The sequence below is a fragment of the Spodoptera frugiperda genome, chromosome 28 (assembly GCF_023101765.2).
Source record: "Spodoptera frugiperda isolate SF20-4 chromosome 28, AGI-APGP_CSIRO_Sfru_2.0, whole genome shotgun sequence".
NCBI classification, from domain to species: Eukaryota; Metazoa; Arthropoda; class Insecta; order Lepidoptera; family Noctuidae; genus Spodoptera; species Spodoptera frugiperda.
Window position 1 is genome coordinate 10536708 of NC_064239.1, and position 19831 is coordinate 10556538.

At 33.8% G+C, this 19831-nt stretch overlaps 1 protein-coding gene across 3 annotated transcripts in view; it reads left to right on the forward strand.

The window, feature by feature from the left end:
* LOC118265295 (kin of IRRE-like protein 3) overlaps window positions 1–19831 on the forward strand; it is a 149845-nt gene that overhangs the window by 94588 nt on the left and 35426 nt on the right. The window contains exon 1 of one of the 3 annotated variants that reach the window (XM_035578105.2): window positions 660–970. The exons of the other annotated variants lie outside the window; for them this stretch is intronic. The gene's annotated coding sequence lies outside the window, so the exon portion shown is untranslated. Of the gene's footprint in view, window positions 1–659; window positions 971–19831 lie in introns of those variants that run through there. 3 annotated transcript variants of the gene reach the window in all.

Below are 19831 nucleotides of genomic sequence, written 5' to 3' on the forward strand. Positions count from 1 at the left end.
GCATTGGTTGTAAATTGACCAATGAGAATTGATAGGATTTTCTAATGAGTAAGTATACGCCTTTACGGTAATAGTCTCATTTTACATAAGAAATATTTGCTATACGTACTGAATCTGGACATGAAAGTATGTTTTAATAAAATCGACAAACTTAATAATGCAATGGGTGGACGCCAATGAAACGCTTAAGCATTAATAAAATATTATGTTTATTTTTAGATTTAAAAAATAAGAAAACACAAATATTTTTTTAAGATCAAGAAGGAAAGTTAGAAAAAATATTAATATTTTTCCATTCATTAAAAATGATTTTCCCATGGGCAGTTTAGCCTCCCTTTGATTATTAATATTAATCAAAGCTTCTGCTAAAAGCGATAAGGACGCAGAAAATATTTTACAAATTTAAATATTTCAGCGGAAAACATCAAGGAAAACTCTTTATTTTCCTTTAAAAATAAAAATAGCTGAAAACATCACGATAGTCCATCATCGCACTACTATCGCGGTAGCAGTTTAAACTTGCCACCCACGAAGCACTACTACAAGGTGTAATTGAGTACAGTGCGGGGATTAATTGAGGCAGAAATGTATCAGGAGTGCAGAGCCGGTGCGCAAAGCTACGCAGGCGCGCTGCGTGCTCCACATCGCAGTGGCAGCCCTACTGACGCCACGAACACTCGTACCCCACACAACCGCCGCGATACGAACACGTCGAAAAGTGCACGTTCCATTTAGTTGCAACCCTATCTTTCGAAACTTAGTGTGTGAAGTGATTCGATTTTTATTTATATCGATACCAGTGTTCGATTGTCAAAGTGCCGTCAAATTAGTGCTGACTGGAAATTGTGTGAAACTTTTTCTTTTAGTTGTTGGAAACTTTGTGACAGTTTTGTTTTTAAATTTTTTAGCAGTACTGTTGCGTTTCCGAGTTTGTTCTAAGTTAGAAGAGGTTTGAAGTCTACTTACTTTGGTGAGCTTTCCTACTTCTGTGTACTAAGTAGTTAGTTTGGTCGCTATACTTAGATTCTTATCGATATAATTCGTATCGTGATCGAATCGCGGACTGAATGGGATTGTTGATTTTATTTCGAATCAAATTGTTCGCCTCGAAGGTTTATCGTTTCTCCAATAATGACATCAAATCGTAAAGACATTTTAGGCTAATAGAGACGATATTAGGACGTTATTGATATCGTTAACTTTACCTAAAATGGGAGTTTGTTCAGTTTAATGTGCAAGCAATAATGGTTGTTGTTCACAAAGTGCAATATTTTAAGCTTTTGCGTTTTGTATAAGCGAAGAGTGATCGGGTGTTTAAAATTCTAAGATGAACACATTTAAACTTGTGTACTGATAACTCAACTTGTGATGGTGGAGTTGTGTAAAAAATGATGTGTCGAAGTTCCGCAGTATTTTAATGAAGATTGTTTTTTTTTTTATATTTAACAGAATGGTGTTTGGCCACCATCTCACCTGATGTTAAGGTAGTTAAAAGATACATGGATTTCTCTAAACTTTTTACTTGAAGTACTAGTGCTCTAAATAAAATCGTAAATATTTTTTAAACCTGAAAATTAGTTTCTGAGTTGAGTCCATTACAAAATAGGTGTGGTTAGTTATTAAAACAACATTTTAATATGGAGTCTTACTTACTTCCGGGACTGACAATGTCCTAGGATCCTAATAAAAAAATCTACATCATATATAATATCGGTTCTGTTTAAGATTTTAGTTCACTTCAATAAAAATTTACTAACAAATAATAACCAAATATAGAATACAATAATCCATAAACACAAATATCAGTACAAAGCAAAGAACAAAAAGAAAATCCTTTAATAAAATAGAATGAACAATATCGGTAAAGCAAACATTTGTTCTAGGGACATATTTATTAAAATAACTTCCTCTGTGTCTCTCTTTATAAAGGGCCGATGAAAAAAGTGCCTTCGCCGGTTGATCTCCCCAGTGGTCCAAAATGATTTATGCCAATCCACAAAGGGCTCACATCACTCTGCTTACATACAGACAAATTGACTTTTGTCGTAAACATAGTGTACTTTTTACGCACGCACAGGGAATATATAAGCCTGTACGTAGGTAATATATGGCGTGTAATATTTTACGAGAGTGCACATAAAAACTGTAATGAAAAAATCGTTTATTTAACGCTTTTTTGAACACTGTGCAGTGTGTAGTGGTAGGACAGTCATTTGGGTGGTATTTTTTTTCTTTTTGGTTGCAGTCATCAGTAATTTATCAATCTTAACTGTGTAAGTTAAATTATTGTAGATTTTTGTGGGTATGGATTCATTTTACTTTTTTAGTATTGATGAATTAGGTAATGAATAATAGTTGGGGTTGACTTCCTTAGTTCCTTGAAAAATTTTTATTTAAAATAAATTTTCTTACTTTTTGACAAACAAATTCTCGTTTAATAGCAGTTTTCAGAAAATTTAATAAGAGGATCAAAAATTCTATTTTCGTCATTATAATTGTATTAAAATTTTTTTACTCACGAAGATTATGACAATTTCGTAATGAAAATTGACGTAAATAATTTTAATATGGGTATTTTCCTGTTTATTTACAATTATGGGTACTTTGATTCTATTTTCGTTTTGAATTATGAACGAATAATGTTACACAATTTCCTGCTCAATGGTTATTTTTGTATTTTTATTTTACTCATACTGTATTTTATTGCTTATAATAATAATAATTAACAAACGCTGCTAAATTTAAAATTATTTAATTTCATAAAGGCTACATAGCACGCAGTTCTCCAGAAAAATAGCTTACGTAATTAAGCTAAATTAAAAAATCAAACGTTACTACAGACATTACTGAACAGCAATAGTTCGATTTCCACACGGAGCAATCTATTAGCTTATGTAATCCACAAATTTTATATTTCGGGTCAAATGTATCTGAGATTGTATGTTTATAAACACATTCACAATGCAGGTAAAAGTTATAGTGTGAGGTAACGTTGTTTAAAAAATCGAATAACCTAAAAATTTTAATTCCACGTAATAATACAATTTATCTTAGTTATTGTCAACCTGTATCATTTAAATACCATGTTTATCGTTTCACCTAAAATTGGAATGAAGTAAACCGAAGTTATTTAGCGTAATGCATACCATTTAACCGAAGAACACGAGGATAATCACCATACTCGTTGGAAATACGCCAATAATTCACAATGAACTCGGTTCTGTGGCTCAGCGTATATTAATCTAAATTCACACTTTACTGCGAATGCTGCATAATATCGGAATGTATTTTAAGTTAAAGAAAAACAAAAGAAAAGTCGTTTTGAGTGTGAATTTATTTTAGTGTGTTTACATAGAACGGGATTGTTCGCGGTAAGGTTCCTAGTAAATTGGAACTTGTGAAGTCTAAGTCAAAGTCAAATCATTTATTCCAATTAAACCATAAATAGGTATAAGTTTTTAAACTGACATGGTCACTAGTAATATCTTTAGATAGTCCAGTTCATTCGTGGTCATGGCGCTTGCAACAGTGCCGAACTATTGGAAACTCACAAAAACTAATAAACGTGGTAAATATCCCGTTTTAAGTTCTAATGACAAAAATTGGTACTTTTGAAATGTCAACAAAATTAAAGAAATAAGTCTGTCCGTCAGTGAAATCCAAAATGTAGCTTCGAATGAAAAAGAAAGAGAAACTCCATTCGTTACTCTTTTAAAAAATCTACGACTGGCTCAATGTTGTTTTAGGGTCCATATTTTGTTAATGTACTGTCTTTTAACGGTTGGAATTATTAAATGATCGGTTAAGGTATTACCGAGTAATGTTTGTGGTTATAGTAATGATTCAGGCACGATGAAGTCAAAAAACATCATTATTCTTATTGTTATATATGGTTTAATTTTAATTGCACTTCTGATATGGAAAATTTTTTGGCTCATAGTCGTAATTTTAGGTATTTCCACGTATATACATCCGTGGAATATTATAAAAGCTTTCAGAGGCACTTCAGTGTAGGTATCACAGGTGCCATGAAAATATCTTAACACTATCCTGAAAATTTCATGCTCTTAATATTACAGTTATTTTAGATGGAAGCTGATGAAACGCTGGATTTTATGAAACCTTAAAGTTTTATAAGTAATAAAATTAATATTGATATTTATTGGACACATGTATTATGTACGGCACACTGATCTTATGGCTTACTGACACATACGCAGTGCGGCTTTCACTTAGTTTTCTCTATATGTAATTATTTTACTACTTCAATTAGTATTATGATTATAATAACATATAGTGTGTATAAATGCTTTGTGTAAAGACCATAAAAAAAAATTGCTCAGAGTCAATACCTACTAATTATTTTAGCCTCATATTATGTAACATACGGCAAACATATTTTATTTCATTTCTAAAATCAAATTCATTTTAAAATCCAAAAGGGATATTGAAAGTGATTTTGATATACCCCTAACAAAGAGCACTACGTTATAGTACCAAACTGCAGCATAAACACAAAATAACAGCATTATTCTATAAATAAAACACGGATATTCTATTTTTAGACACCTTAGTATATTCTAGTAGTTCTCAAGACCTTACTTAGAGTAATTGGTCGGTCGTTCATCTGCTATTCCTTGGAGGAACTAAGCTATTACAGAGTAATAGTAGAATCATTGGACTTATTGTTTGCTAATAGCCACTATTAGCCTATAATAAGAGATCTGATAGTGAAAATACTTACATATGTTACATAACTTTACACCAGTCTCTCATGGGGGTAGGCAGAGACAATGCAACGCCAATTGCTACGAATGACCAATTAAAAATATGGATGCCTTAAGTATAATAACACTGTTTTTGTGTTTAATAAAAGCAAGCTGATGATTTGCGTTTGTAAAGAGTTATCCTTTAGCTCTGAATGTCTATTTTTGCCCAAATAAACATTTGAATATTAAAGATGATAAGTATCTGTGGTCATAAATAAGGTTTTAGCGACAGTAACAAAGTTTTGATTATGAATATTGAATTAAGATCCAAGATCAGATTTATAGCAGAAATAATGTTACAATTTAAAACTGAATAAGAAAGCATCTTTTTCATATAAAAAAATAAAAAGATACATTTACAAATGTCGTTCTGCAAAACCCTGTTCACCGAGATTTTCAATTACATTCCTCTTCGAGTGTCACTGCAATGAAGCGGCCATCAGTCTGCGAGCTTTTATTTTCTACAGCATCGCAGTAAAACGGTACCAGCACTAGATATATGGCACTTTAATGAATCAAAGTGAATGAGACGAATTTGTAACGCAAAGCATACTAGAGGGACACTATTCAAATTCGCTCCACGAATGCGAAAAATGTTTGATGCGAAAATGTGAAAAAAGATTCGGTCCGTTGTCACGTTTCTATAGTTCGTTAACGTTTGATTCAATCGGGTGCTGCTGAATCGAGTGTTTGGTAAAAAGGTGGAGTCAATGACTAACGCTTGACACTTCATGTGCTTCATTTATTTTTTTGTAAACGACTTTTCGGATCGTATTGCTCACTTAGTGTTGCAATGTACCGCTTTACTCTGTTTCATTTTGTATAAGCGATGAGGTTATCAAAATATAGAATCATAGAACATCGTTTTATGCATTCGACCAATGTAACCTTAGGCTATTTTAATTCTGGAGCTGCGGACTACCTAGCGATTTTACCGGGGCTCCAGCTCGAAAAGCAGGAATAGGAACGGGGTGGATTTAGTTAGTAACATTCTGATACTTCATCTCGCCTCGGCCAAGGTGCGAGAAAACATTAGACGATTTCTCCCCCTTAAAAAATACTATTTTAATTTATATTTTGCATAAGTAAGGACCCAATCGTTATAGTAGTCGTATTGATGCTTTAATAAATCTTTCGTGTTCATCTTTTTAGGTCAACCACAAACAAAGTTCTTAGATATATTTTATTTTGTCCACAATGTGGATATTCCTGTTAAATATTTATTTGTTTTGAACGTATCATTTTAAGATTTGTTTACGTAAACAATTATTCCATTGTTTACAACTAGTTTTGCGATAAAATAAATGAATTTATGTATAAAGCAAATTAATAGTAGCAATATTACATCATTACAAAGTATCAAAGAATATAAAGTTCAGATGAATTTATCAAAATGCTTATCAGTGTTCTTTAGTTACATTTTCCTTGAGAGAAAAGTCTTAGTATCGCTGTCACCTTATCAGCATAGCGATCCGGCTTTCAGTACTTACTAAGGCCTTTATACCTCCATATAATTACCTAGTTGAAAAACTTTCGAGTACCGATCGGCGTTAAGACGAACTTTATCAGTTTTCTACGACGAGGTGTTAGGTTTTAGTTTTATAAGCTGGGAAGGTACTCTACTTATTAGTTAAAGGGGTGAAAGTGACTTTTTATCAGTCTCATTGTTGAGCTCTAGTTTTAAAAAGGCTTTTTTTTGAGGGAGAAAAATCCTCCAATTACTTTTCCGCCTTGGGCAAGGCGAGGGAGTGTCAGACTCTTACTGACAAAAAACCACCCCATTCCTACTCCTGCTTTTCGAGCCGGAGCCCCGGTAAACCCGCTTGGTAGTCCGCAGCTTTAAAAAGGCTGGCGTTTTTTTATTTCACAGTTCATGTTTTACCATTGAATTCAGACATTAATGACACTAGCACTTTTGTCTTCGTATTTGAACTATCGTAGTAAAGATTTCAAATTGAAATGAACAACAAAAAGTACAAAGTACCTACTACAAAATAGAAATCTACGAAAGAGACAGTTTTCAAAACAGCAATAATATTCTCAATTCCTATCTCTTTGGACTGTCGTCTCTCCAACATTTCCGTTCAAACATTTTTTACTCGAATACAATTCGAAATAAATCGACACAGAGTTCGGTGTGAACAGTTCCATTGATTTTTTTCTACGATTCACGGTTGAGTGTTACATTTCATTGGTTCGTACTTGAATATTAAGATACTGGCAATTCTGTTGAACAAAGAGAATACGAATCCGCTGTGTCCAGTTTTCATAATTCATTTTAAGAAGGAATTAATGTCAAAACCCTTTTCAAGGGCACAATGAAATATGAATAAACTTCAGATTCGCTGACTAGATTAGAGGCATATAACTTTAAATCAGGTCTCTTGTTTTAGATTTGAAGATAAGACATATTCAAAAAACTCATTCGTTTAAGAAAACCAGAATAAAATCATGGAGCATAAAGCTGGAATGATATTTATTCCACACCATAGACATCTCGTGTCATCGCAATATGATTTGCAAAGTTATAAGACGTTTTATTGAACGACAAATGAGCAAGCTTTGAGTTGCGTGCCGTTATGTGGTGTGGGAAAAATGTGTTTCCACCTTTACAGGGCAAATGTCAGTTGCACGCTATGAAATGGTGACAATCGGGGAACTGATAATTATAAAAGCTGTGAGAAAAATCAGGATTAGTAGAATAGAGTGATATATGTATCGTAAGCGACCCGGTTTTGGCCACTTTAAGAATTTTGTCGACTTTGAGGCTTTCTTAACTTATAGTTTTTGTTATTACGAACGTATTTCTTGTAAAAAGTCATTTAACATGTATTAATCTTGCCTAAGAAAACCCCTTTTTTAAAGAATGGACGTTCTTTAAAAAATAGAAAAATAACTCTATAAAAAAGAAAAAAAGGGAGTTTGTGCCATTTTTGGCCAGATTCGTGCCATTTCTGGCCACGGTCGTGTGCCAGTTCTGGTCATCAAAAATACTATAAAAGTAATCAAAATTTATTAATTAAATTGGACATTTTACAAACAATGATTTTTATTTAGTTTGGAAAATATGAAATACTATTACTTCATTTTAATTTAACTTACAAATAAAGAGATCAACATTTATATGACGTTGGTAAAACCTGCAAAGTAAACTGACCTTCCCTTTGTGTGAAGGCAATTTATTGCATCTCTGAAAATGAAAAATATGTATTTGTTGATATGTAAAGCCAAGGAAAAAAAGCCACGATAAAATAAAAGGTAAGAAGTGGGGTGTCTATGTACTCCAGTTTTGGCTACAACCGGGTCACTTGCCCTACCTAAGGACTTACATTATAATAATGAATTTTTGGTAGCACTGGCTATCAGATAATTTCGTCCCTTCTAACTTTTATTAACCATTGACCCATATCCATATATACACACAGTATTTAAAGAAATATTATGATTTCATGATATTATTTTATTGATAGTATTCATTGGCTTTTGATTCATTGTTCTGAACAGCGTAACATATACATTTTTGAAAAAATTTTGAGGGTGGAAATCATCCAAATTCTTCTCCCACCTTGGGTCTAGGTAGAGGCAGTGTCTAAAAACCACTCGGTTCTTTCTCCTGCTTTGAGCTGAAGCCTCAGTAACCTGTTACGTTATCCGCAGCTCCGAAAGCGTAACTTATACTTTATCACGATTTAATTTCTAATTACATAGTAAATAAAAGTATACTTATATATGTAGTACATACGTCTGTAACGACAACCACCAATATGTCCTCGTCCCGATACGTCATTCGTATGTTATCTTGCCGTCACCCTCTGACTCGTCGTCAACATGTCAGCCCGCTTACGGCTAAGCTTCGCCAGCGGGACAAATGTAGGTCGGATCAGGACGACCACTGGAGCCTCGTTAACAAAGCGACCGGGTGATATGGTGTCATTTGTTTTAAAAGAGGCTGTGATTATTATTATTTTATTGGTGCTTAAATTATCATTGTAGTGAGAGGGTTGATTGTTTTGGTGAATTGTCTACTTCTCTTTTAGGTATAGAGAGAGGATCGTTGCTAATATGTAAGAGAAGAAGAGGTTATGATTGTAATATTGGTATTTTTGTCAGGATATGTTAGTACTTATTAGTGGTATTATTTATGGAAGATCTACTTTCGATTTGGCCCTTTTTGTTATGCCTATATTTAAAAGTAAAATGTATGAGACATGATTTTATTTAAAGAAAATAAATAAACTTTAATTTAAAAAAATATACCGGGTGTATCAAAACCGTGTTACTTTCCATGTAATCACAAAATCCTCTAAAATCGAAAATAATTAACACATTTTAATTAAATTTCCAAGGCGCTAAGTAATTTATTTAATTTTCGAAGTAAATTTTAGGGGTTTCGCGTAATTTTTCCCTACACCACATCCATTAGGATATTGACTTATTGAGGTAAAAGTTATTTGCGTTAAAAGTAATCACTTATGTGGATACCGCATGAGGTAAAACCTTTTGTATGGCAACCCTGGATAGATGGTGTGTTATGGGAATAATCGATCAAAATTGGTTTAGATTGATAGAATAACCACAGTGAAATAAATGGCTACTTTATTTGTTATGTTATAAGAGATAAGTTACTTTGATTTTTATTTTTGATTTGTTTGACTCTTTAATCAAAAGAGTGAGAGGTATTTTGCAAACTCTGTAACTGTTAGAATACTTGAGACACACATTAGAGCTTGCTTATCTACGTTATGATGTCAAAACCCATTCAATTAGACTTGGCAAGCAACGGAAAATCTGCAAATACCTACTACGTCAGAAAGTCAAAAATAAATTCATTCAAGCCTTTACACTCACGTAAAAACCATATATTACCTGGTTTTTACTACCCATTACTTAAAAAAACGAACTACGTTTTTAGTTTCACGTGGAAATTTCTAACATTTTTGTATGGCTAATCCCCTACATATTTTACTGTACCAGGGTAATAAATTTCAAAAGCGCCGTCTGTGAGTACGCCGGGTGTATTTATAGTTCAAAACTAGTTTCAACTAGACCAGACGAATAAATCAAAAACTATTTACCTGTATGACGTGGTACTCTTACATTCACAGTTTTACGTTTAAAGTATGCGGATTTCAGTAGCTTTCTAGTGGTACGGAATTCATTCAAAACACTTTTAAATTTTGGGACAACAAAACCTGCCACAGTATTTGAAACCGCTGCAACTGTTGTAGGCCAAGATCTACAGTAGATATAACCGTGAAAACATCAGAATACTGAAGTCCGGCAACAGACTAGATACATCAATAACTGCCTTGAACACCGTAACGAAATAAATCAAAATATTTTATTAGAGAAAAACGACAGTTTCCACATCTCTCAGTGAATTTAATGCAATAGACACAATGACAGAAGTCTGAGGAAACAAAAGACACTACGCACAGCTGGGAGAGGCCCAGTCACCGAGCATCATGCATATTTGACTTAAAACTACGTGAGTCATAATATGTTGTATGAGATGTCATCCTTACTTCCATTAATAAGTATGGCAAAAATGTCTAAACGCACTAAAATATGGGTGTTTAAATAACTATTAAAACTTCCTGACTCATACAAATTCGTCAAGTTATCTCGACAACTATATACTCTTTTAATATTTTTCTAAACCAAAAGAAACACATTTATTACAAATCCCGACAGTTTATTTTACCATACATATACACTGAATGATTGAAATCTGTTTGCTCTTTACACCGGGAAGGTTTGCTTACACTGTATTGAGTAGAGTAAATTGCTTACCGAAAACAGCTTTATCATGATATGAATACAATGTTCTGGCTTATGGATATTCATCGCTCTAAAGCAAACAAAATGGTTTTCGGATTAAAAACAAACATCGGATGGAAGGCTGTGCTGTTCTAAGCGTATATCTGAACTGCATACATGATTTTGTTATGTTAGTTCTTGTATAAATTTCGGATAATATGCATCTTCAAGTAGCTTGGTGAATGGAATAGCCAAGTTGAGTTTAGTTTAAGAGGAAAGTTTAAGTTATAATGGCTATATAGTAATGTTAGTTTTAATAGTACCTAAGTAATATTTGAGCAGGGCTTCTTAGTACAATTTCAATGTATTGAACTTTTTTACGGGTTTGTTTGGATATCACTTCATCAGCCCGGTCGACGGTATGGTGAGACGTGGTCGGTACCTGAGTGGGACAAGCAAGAACTCCATTTCACGGAGATGACTATGCTTCGTTGAATGTGCGGAGTTTCACGGAAAGCTCGCATCAGAAACTCACGCATTCACGGCTATCTACTAGTGCGTAATATAGCGGATAATGGGCACGTCTTACAGATGTCTAGCTACGCCGCCACTGCCAGGCCATAGAAGTGGAAGACCTAAGAAGTGCTTTTTTTTTTTTTTGAGGGGGAAAATCATCCAATGACTTCTCCTGCCTTGGGCGAGGCGAGAGGGAGTGCCAGACTCTTACTGACTAAAAATCACCCCGTTCCTTCTCGAGCCGGAGCCCCGAAAATACATTACAGATATTGTAATTGTATACATACACAATGTAATAAACCTAAACTCATACATTTCAATCTTATCAGAATGAGAAAGTATTTTGCTTAAAAATACACATCAATTTCGTTCACTTTGCATTTCAAAATACATTTCTGAACCGTTTTCTTGGAAGTTGTGAAAAGGAAGACGCTTGAAAGCAACACTATTTACCTTTTGGCAAAATAACATGTTTTACATAGTCATAGGTAAAAACGGAGAATTACGTGTGAACCGACTCGAAAACTAAGCTCGCCTTTGTACATAAGCTTTCAAAATTGTATGTATCTGTTTGTATTTGTGTGTGTGCAATAAAGTATAATTAATTAATTAATTAATTAATTCCAAAGTTTGTGTAAGTAATACAGATATGTAATTGTATACATACACAATGTACTAAATCATTTCATTCTTTGATTGCTTAAAAATCACGAAACTTTGCATTTCAAAATACATTTCTTTTTTTGAGAGAATGAAATCATACCTTTTGGCAAAATAACATGTTTTACATTCTTCCATATTAGGTGAGACGAGTTTGTGTAGTGTCATATGTACTTTACAAATCTTCGATTTCTGAAAATTTCTTTTTTTGAGAGAATGAAATCATAGAACGCATTCTTCCATATTAGGTGAGACGAGAGATAGTGTCATACCAATTCGTTCGGTTTCAACTATTGCTCCGTAGTGTGTCATTGCGCTTAACCCGTAACCTGAGATCCGTTTCTTGGCAGTTGTGCTAGGAACTAATTTAATCAATGAGTCAATAAACTATAAACGACCTACTAAGTAAAATGCAGGTATCCTCATCGGGTCATAAAATCCTTCAATTATCTTGACAGTAGCAGAAAACAATATTTTCCCTTGTATTAAAAGACGCTAGTTTACTACTTCGGTCATCACAGCATTGTTCGAATTCTTGGCATCTTTAAATACGTGGCTGCCAGCTATCTTGGGAAAAGTTCCAGAACTTTTTAATATGTATGAACCTAGTTTTATATCTACATTTCTGTGCATTTGTCCGATAGTGTTTTTAATGATACTCTCTTTAGAATAATTGGAGTTGGATTTTGAAGATGTTATTAGTTAGCAATCATTACGATTGTTTCTGAGATTTTATTAAGAGACCGAGGTACGGTTCCTTTTGGTAGATTGATTTATTTATTTACACTTCACTGGCATACCCTTCCAGTCAACCACAGGGTATCTCAAACATATGTTACAGCAGGTTTTAGGCAAATGTGTTTGGTAAACATTTCAAAACTTCCTACCACAAGAGTCTCACCACATGTATGGCAAAAAGTGAGTGTACTGTAAATATAACCCTGCCTATCCTTTCTGGGGATAATAAGTACAATACCGCGTTACGTATTTCACCATTAAGCCTAACCCTCAGCTTCGGAACTACTTTTCTAAAGCTCTTGTTGAACCCTTGTTATTATGAAATCTGATTATTTTAATCATATACAGCGTACACTACTTAGGAGTCTAATCCCGATTATACCCGAACAATGTGTGACCCTGTCACTTTCGCGCGAAGTTGTGATGCGTCATCTGGCAACCCTCTTTCGCGGCCGAAGGTACAATAGACCCTGTCTCTGTTAATTTTGTATGACCCATTATTTTCGTAATTTATTATAAGACGACGGGTAGTTATTTTTTGCCAGTGATACTTATTTAGTATTAATTTGATGGGTGACAGGTAATTTAGTTGGTCACGCGATAATTGGTGGTAGAATTTTGTGAGTGAAATGTGTTTGCCTACACAAGTGGTAGTTGGAAACTGAACTGCTTTCAAGTCTTACATAGTAGTTGTATTTTAGGCAATTCTCGTTAGTAAAGTTAGTCTGGAATTGAGCCCTATTAATAAACTTACCTCTTATTACAGTGTTGTGTCAAATGTGGGTGTATCAACTATTGGTACACATACGCATCTGTGTCTAATACTGGAAATTCTGGGAATAATAAGGGTGAAGATGTTGGTAAATATCTGCTCAGAAGATTTCACAGAATAAATGTCTTCATGCTTTTAGATAGATTCAAGTCTTTGAAGATAAAGATTAATTTAAATGAAACCCACAGAGCTGTAAACTAGTTCACGTTTATTTTGTACTTACTTGAAGATTGCACATTGAGGTACCATTAATACGAAGCAGCGTATGATCACAGGCTGTTAGAATTAAATGTACTAAAATACAATACTACGCAGATAGAATTCAATGGAATACCAAAATAGAAGCTCGACCGCTGTGACGACCACGACAATCAAACACAATATCTCGGGTTTCGATCTAGAAATTCTCAGATGTAATGTGGAGTCAAGAATGATTCGCCTATTGTAATCAAATGAAATATAACATCAAAACAGTTACGCAACATATCTTTCGAGTAAAATTTTAAACTTATCGAACCTAATTTTAGTGTTATGTCTCTGCTTATATCTTATAAGGATACCAGAGATATTATAACGTTACTAGCTGTTGCCAGCGTTCCCGTGGAATGAAAAGTATCCCATCACCTAAATCAGCTCATACTCTCTGTCTGTATACCAAATGTCATCGAAATCCGATCAGTAGATTCAGCGTGATTGACGGACAAACAAACAAATATCCTAACAAACTTTCACATTTATAATATGTATTAGTATGATGTAAACTCAATACAGTAGGTCTTTTTTGAGGGGGGAATATCATTTAATGACTTCTCCTGCCTTGGGCGAGGCGGGAGGGAGTGTCAGACTCTTACTGACTAAAAACCACCCCGTTCCTACTTCTGCCCTTCGAGCCGGATCCCCGGTAAAACCGCTAGGTAGTCCGCAACTCCGGAAAATACAGTAGGTCTACTGTTTTGTAATAGCCATTAACAGAAAGAGGAAACAAATTAACTCCTTATGCGACACAAGTTAATATGTAGACCAATAACGTAGGTAATTTGTCGCAAATAAGGTTGTATACGAAAATTATAACTTAGGTATAATTACATTTAGAAAATAATAAGAGTACCGGTAAAGAACAAACAGAAGAGTGTGGTTAGGAAAATTAATGATTACTTTACAAACCTCCGCTGCGGTTAACTTTGTAATTGATTGTAATTAAGAACATTATGTCACAACACAGCAGTTTCGTCATGCGCGTATAATATTAATTGCCTAATTAATTAATATTGTTTGCGTCTTTCAAAATTCAGATTTATCTGACGTGTTTTATTTTAAATCTCAGCGTCTGTTTCACCACCTTCAAAAAAGTTCCCGATAAACTTATGTGACAGATAGTGCATACAAATTAGGTACGTTCTGAATTCAAAGTTATCTGATACATAACGGCTATCCAGATATTGTGAAACAAGTCCTAAGTCTTTGACGTGGAAAGATTCTGTAATTTTTTATACAACGTCGTCTAATGTCAATAAGCTTTGGTAGGTGTCGCCCTAAAGTATACTTGTATCGTGTAAATAGTAACGCCACTCCTATGATATTCTATGGACCCATGTGAACACGTAAAAGTGAGTCTTATTAACAAGAGGGCTTTCCCACACGCTTTTAAATACGATTTTTAGTGTAACATTATGTTTTCAAGTTTATCTATAATAATAATAAAAAAACCTATATTTCTTCTAATAAAATTACCAGAACATGAAAGCCTATTTGAGTAAGTATTATAAAAATCTCGTCTCATTTTTATAAGCTCCGGTATTAAAACACCTTTTTATTTAATTAATAACTACTTATGCGGGCTACTTACTTACTACGTAGGCGAGGTTGAAATAATTCTCTCAAATTTAGAACAAAATTTATATAATTCTTATCATAAATATCATAATATTGCTACAAAGAAAATAATTTGCTATTTTTCACAAAAGAAATTGAATGAAATATTTATTCACGTTTCCACTGAATTGATCATGAGTTCGGAATCTCGACAAACTGAATAACAACTAACAAGAGTGAAACAGTAAACTTTTTCACAACTCCGAAAAAACATTTCTTGAATCAAATCTTACGAAACGAAGGTTCTAAGTTCAAAACACGATATATACACAGCTGTTTCACAAGTTGAGAACTGTAGAGAACCGCCAAGGATTAACCAAACATAAATTAAGAAATTAATTCAAAGATTTTCAAGAAAAAGAAAATCCTTTGTTATATTTGGTATAATTTGCCCTCGACTCCCAACGGGATTGGGGGAGGGTTAATACAATTATAAATATTCCACTCATAATATTCTAGAAGCGTAAACCAAGTACGTCCCATGAATGAATTGTGATTCCAAATAATAGAATTGAAATTTAAAACCGTACGTATTGCTTTCCCGACGTATTTGTATTTTGTAAAAAGGGCAAATCCCCGTAATCTGTACTGTAATTGGCTCATAAAAGGACTTATTCAAATATAAGGTCCGGGTTTCAATGGGGACCAACATGAATAGTATATTTGGTTACATTAATGGAATGAAAGAACGAATAGCCGACCACTAAATGAGACAGTAACACTGAATTATGAGGAAACTGTGTAACCTTTGTGTTTTTATTGCCAGCAATTTCCTCTTGTGGGTAAAAGTTTAGTACTCCCAGAGAGATGTTTAGGACTCCATCCTAGATATGATGACTAAATGGAGACTAAAACATTATTCGCAGTGTGCACTTTCTAGATTGCAAGAAATATCTCCTCGGTTCTACTAGAAGGCTGCTGTCTGTAAGGTGGTGATATGTGTGTGTTTTAAAGCGCACGTCAAACCGTCCATCCGTGGTTGGCATTCTACAACAGACGGTCTTCGAAGACAGTCTATGACACGAAATGTTGGCATGTGACAAGAATGTTGACAAGAATTTTGTATCTTACTTTGTATACCTTCATTCCGATCTTATCAGAAAGGATGAACTAACAATTAAACTTATAATTTGATACTATGATAACAAAACCAATCAATTAGATAATATTCAAATATGTATACAAACAAGCATATTAAGGACGAACACTAATGGCTCCACGATACCCAAAATCAACCCAACAGTGTGCAAATATTTTACATTTAATCAAGCCTATCGAATATCATAGTTTGTAGGCTACAAGGACCCAAAGGGTCTAAACGATTCAATTACCCGTGTTCAACTCACGCATTAAACATTATAATAGTCTACGATTTGTCGCCTTTGAACATTAATATTACCCTTACCGGTTTCTCTGACTTGTATGGCAAGTTAAGCATACAATTTATAGTCGTATTTGTATACTAGAAACATTCCCGTGCTCGCCTGGCTGAGCGAAATATTGCGTTTCAAACCACAAGGTACGAGGTAGAAATTGTAAACAAAATGTCATGAGAGAACGTTGTGTGCTCACAGCTTTATTTCGACAAACTTTTGTGATTTTTAGAACCAACATTCTGTGTCTTTTGAGTTAAAAATCTGAATATTTCAGAAAAGAATTTGGTTTTATTTAGATAAAAGAATTGATGTTTTCCAGCTATCCAAAATTAGATCCTGGCAACCGCAGACTGGTGATAAACATTTCCATCCACATGTATGAGATTTTTGATATCTAAGTTCGGTAAAATAACCCGTACCTACCTGAATCTAAAATACGTTCTTCCTTTTTGTTCACGCTTCAATTCGTCAACATCAAAGTTGATACATCGACAGCCCTGACACGACCCGTTGTCAGCATTTCAAACAAACTTCTCTCACAGATGTGTGACAACTGAAATCGACGTTTGACACTCTCTGAAGCACTGAAAGGCTGCGACAAAGTCACCTCATAAAATAAAATCTGTCGATTAAATATTTTATAAAATGTTGAATAAAAATTTCAATCAACGTTGATTTGACTCTAGTTCAAATAAAAATGTAATTATTCAGATGGATGGATTGGGTAATTGAAAAGTTTAAATAGTATTTGTGGTTTGATTCAGATAGATTGATATTGTATAGTTTTTAAATCATTTTTATGGTCTTCGATTAGCCGAACCGGGAACTATTTTACGATTGTTTTCAATCAAGTGTTTTATGGTTGTCAAATATTAGTTTTGTTCTCATTAAAATTATAATTAGCTATTTTATGAATACAAACAGTTTTTTTATGAATCATGAAATCATTTTACTTAATTACCTCTTTCTCTTTTTATATTCTATTATTAATACACAAAACCAGTCATTTTCCTTGCAATTAAGTATTAATACATTCCGAAAACTTCTTTTCTTGCCAAACTCAGACAAGTTTACGCAAGGAAAAAATGAATGAAAGAGGAAAACGAATCAATTAACCCACATTATAGACCCTTTGCGTCTAATTTAGCGAAATTATTCCCATATAATTGATATAGGTAAGCTCCTTGAGGGGAAGAGCGGGCAAAATGGAATACAAGTATGATTTATTGTTTCACCACCGCTGCTCTTGTTTGCACGAGTAGCGCTGTGGACGACAATTTGTTCCATTCTCCTTACAAAAGAAAGAGGACTGTAATAATATTTGTGTATGAAATGCATTTCCGTGTGTTGGCGGCAGAGTGTGATTCATTTGTTGTTCCTAATCTTCTCGCAGGTGCTAAAAGTGCCGACTTTGGGACTACAAAGTCACAAACTGGACCGCAGTGGTTTCCAATAAACACTGAACTTTTAAACTTTTGGAGTATGTAAAAGTGAATACGAAGTGGACTTTTAGGGTCGTATGGTTGGAACCGCTTCAAAATACCAATCGTGGTGCGAGTTCCAACTCAATAAGTTCCTCAAGGCAGAATTTTGGCCGAAGGGTGTCATTTACCGACGTTTCGGAAGCAGATTACGTGACAGAGACGAGCAGCGTAATACGACGCCACGCACCGTCACATCTTGCGACCTAAAAATTTAATAGAATAATTATGTATTTATAGTATTTTATACATATAGTATTATTGTATTAATATTACCCTTCGTTACCTGATGTAAAAAAAATGCGGCGATTTTCAACAAAACGTAGAGACTATAACAAATCTTTTTGTGTAAAGGAGAACTAAAACATAGCACATTCTTATGTTCTTAAACTTCACATACAAAAGGCGCCAGTTTATTAAATTTCCCTTCCAATAGTGACGTAATGCAGTATTTTCTTTGACACCGAAGTACATAAGACCCTAGTACATATTTCCAAAGAAACTTTATTCAATGTCCCGGCCATGTGTTGTTTCGCGTTTATGCCTCGGTATAACGTTTCTGTAATGCTTTTAGTACGCTTAATATCTGGATAATGTTACCGAAAAAATAAGTTATTTTTGGTGTGTTTTGCCACATGGGAGTATTTTTGCTTTGAAGTCAAAGTCATGAAGGATTTTTGGTTCAAACGAAAAATGTGTGACAAAAATTGTAAACATAATTATTGTATTTAAAAAAAAAGTAACGAATGGAGTTTCTTGCTTGTTCTTCTCCATTCGAAGCTACACTTTGGAACGAGCACCGAATTTCAGTGATGGACAGACTAACTAACAGACTATTATTTATTTCTATATTTATTAACATTTCAAAAGTACCTATTTATGGTTTAATTGGTATAAATGAATTGACTTTGAATTCTGGATCAGCTAAAGTATTATCGAGTAATATTTGGTTTTATGTATTTTTTTATGTAATAACTCGGAATCTAGAATTGTGCCCAATATAATAATATAGCTATAGACTCACCTTCTATTTATTAATTTTGTTGTTGTTTTTTTAAGAAATCAGTAAATATACTGCATCCTTTTGTTTATGCTTTTGCTCATACCGCTGGGAAATAACAGGATAATCCTGATGTTTGAGAGGTCTTGTTATTATTTTACGTTCCTTCAAATAAAGAAGGATAACAGGAACGATAAATAACAGGGAAGGAAATATGATGTGTTAATATCAGAAAAAGACACCCCATAATTTAACAATATTGTCCAAATATATTATTTAGAGTTGGCGCTGATCATTTTTTGTGATCAGCGCCATCTATAGTTATTGTATGTGGATTTATTTTTGTGACTTATCTCATGAAACAATATCAAACTCGAAAGGAAACATTTTAAATGCAAATAGATGATACTCTGAATTAACATAGAACTCCAATAGCAAGATCAACGGTTTTGAAACGCAAGCAAATATGTGATATTCCTATTGTCATTAAATGTGTATTATGTGTATTATTCACGCTCGAAAGTACGATAATAATTGGCAAACGTTGCCAAAAGCATTATCGTGAGAGCCAATAATAATAATAATACTGACGATGGGACATCCCAATCTTCATATGGCCCAGATTTGGTACACATCAATACGTTTTATGTCCCAAATGCCTACTTGTATTACTGGATCAAAGAAATTCTGGGACAATGACAAGATGTTTTCATACTGGCTGTTAATATTCTGATAGAGGAGAATTTCCAACTATTAATGACAAAAATAAATGTTTTTAATCGAAATTTAAACTATTTTTTATTGACATTTCCTGACGAATGTAGATAGGACATTTTCCCCGTATCCATGATCCTTCAAACTTATTACGTAACTAGCTGATGCCCGCG